General features: G+C 43.6%; 1 long non-coding RNA gene across 1 annotated transcript; it reads left to right on the top strand.

The window, feature by feature from the left end:
- Positions 1 to 443: 443 nt before the first annotated feature.
- LOC122770853 lies at positions 444 to 1,616 on the top strand. Its single transcript, XR_006360564.1, has 2 exons — positions 444 to 872; positions 958 to 1,616. It is a non-coding gene; the product is annotated as an uncharacterized LOC122770853 (long non-coding RNA).
- The last annotated feature ends 230 nt before the right edge of the window (positions 1,617 to 1,846 follow it).

A 1,846-nucleotide genomic window follows, 5' to 3' on the forward strand; every position in this document is an offset into this window, starting at 1 on the left:
ACAGCTGTCCTCATGTCCACTTCTGTTACAACTGTCCTCATCTGTTACAACAACTGTCCTCATGTCCTCTTCTGTTACAACTGTCCTCATCTGTTAACAACTGTCCTCATGTCCTCTTCTGTTACAACAACTGTCCTCATGTCCTCTTCTGTTACAGCTGTCCTCATCTGTTACAACAACTGTCCTCATGTCCTCTTCTATGTCCACTTCTGTTACAACTGTCTCATCTGTTACAACAACTGCTGTCCTCATGTCCTCTTCTGTTGCAACTGTCCTCATGTCCTCTTCTGTTACAGCTGTCCTCATGTCCACTTCTGTTACATCTGTCCTCATCTGTTACAACAACTGTCCTCATGTCCTGTTCTGTTAACAACTGTCCTCATGTCCTCTTCTGTTACAACTGTCCGCATGTCCTCTTCTGTTACAGCAACTGTCCTCATGTCCTCCTTCACAACATCCATGAAGCTTCTGTGTGGTCTTCCTCTTCTCCTCCATCGTCTGTGATTACCACTAACTGTCCTCTGCATGTGACCAAACCATCTCCACCATCACTGTCTTACTTCTTTTTGGTCATGTGATCTCCACCCTACGCTGCACGTGTCATATGATGACATGACGGGAGATCAAAGGACTGAATATTCAAACACACACGTCCACATCATGAATGTGAAGCCCTATAACTGACGTCCTTGTGCGTGTGTCGACTCAAGCAGAGCTCAGTGATGCAACACTGCAGACACCCGCTGACGTGAAACACATGAAGACGTCATAAAAGGACGAGACAGTCTCACTCCTGTAAAACATCAGCACGAGTAAAGCAGCTGTGTCCAACATGAACGCCATGGGAGACGGACAACATAACGGAAGAAACTGTTAGTATTTAGTTCATTGTTTTTTGTACAGATAGTAATTGTTTGAATAATAATAATAATAACTGTACCACTCTTTGATTTGCAGGTCCGTCTTTTCACATCTTATTTCCTATAGGCAGAGTGCCACCAGCTAATCAGCTGAACAACGAGACGATTGCTTTTTTGGAGCACTATGTGCGAGCGATAGGAAATGAAGAACAGTTCAGGGGACTCATGATCCACTTTCACAACGTACATCAGCAACAAGTGGAAATGCAATTTCGACTTCAACAAAGACTGAACGGGCACAGGCTATGACCACACGGGGACGGAGACACCAGAGGTTCATGAAGGAATGTTCAACGTCTACTTTGCATTTCAATATTATCTTAGACATTATTTTAATAATAACCAGACAACAGCATCCGCATCAGTGACCCGTTAGCTGCTCTTGTCGAGGCACTGCTGTGTTTTTGGGAGCCAGTAGCAGGCAGAAGACGGTTTTCTTTTCTTTAGTTTGCGTTTGTTTTTATCTGCTCGCTTCCCCGTTCGTAACAGACGCAGTTCCAATATCGATGTAGTCAGTACAGTACTGTAAAAACATACAAGTATGTGTTGTTTTGTTCTATTAGTGCGTCAGACCTGTTGACTTATAGTGTGCACAGGTGTGCAGCGGAACTTCATCCCTGTCCGATGAACAGATGGAGGTCAATGTATGGGAAGTGGGTGATGCAGATCTGACATAATAAATCTATTTCAATTCTACCTTTTCATTGTCATTTATTACATTAACCACTGCAGTGGTTGAGACAGAAGATTTGTATCATTTTAACATATATGGCAAACTCTTTGTTTAAAGGATGGGTTAGGCTGTTTGTGGTCATGTTGGCTCGTAGTGAAACTGTAACTACACCCTCTGCTACACCCAAATACTCATTCTTTACCCCTGGTATGGCTCAGAAAAACCCTGAAACCAGGCCTCGAGCACATCCTCT

The sequence above is a fragment of the Solea senegalensis genome, linkage group LG6, assembly GCF_019176455.1.
Source record: "Solea senegalensis isolate Sse05_10M linkage group LG6, IFAPA_SoseM_1, whole genome shotgun sequence".
Lineage (NCBI taxonomy): Eukaryota > Metazoa > Chordata > Actinopteri > Pleuronectiformes > Soleidae > Solea > Solea senegalensis.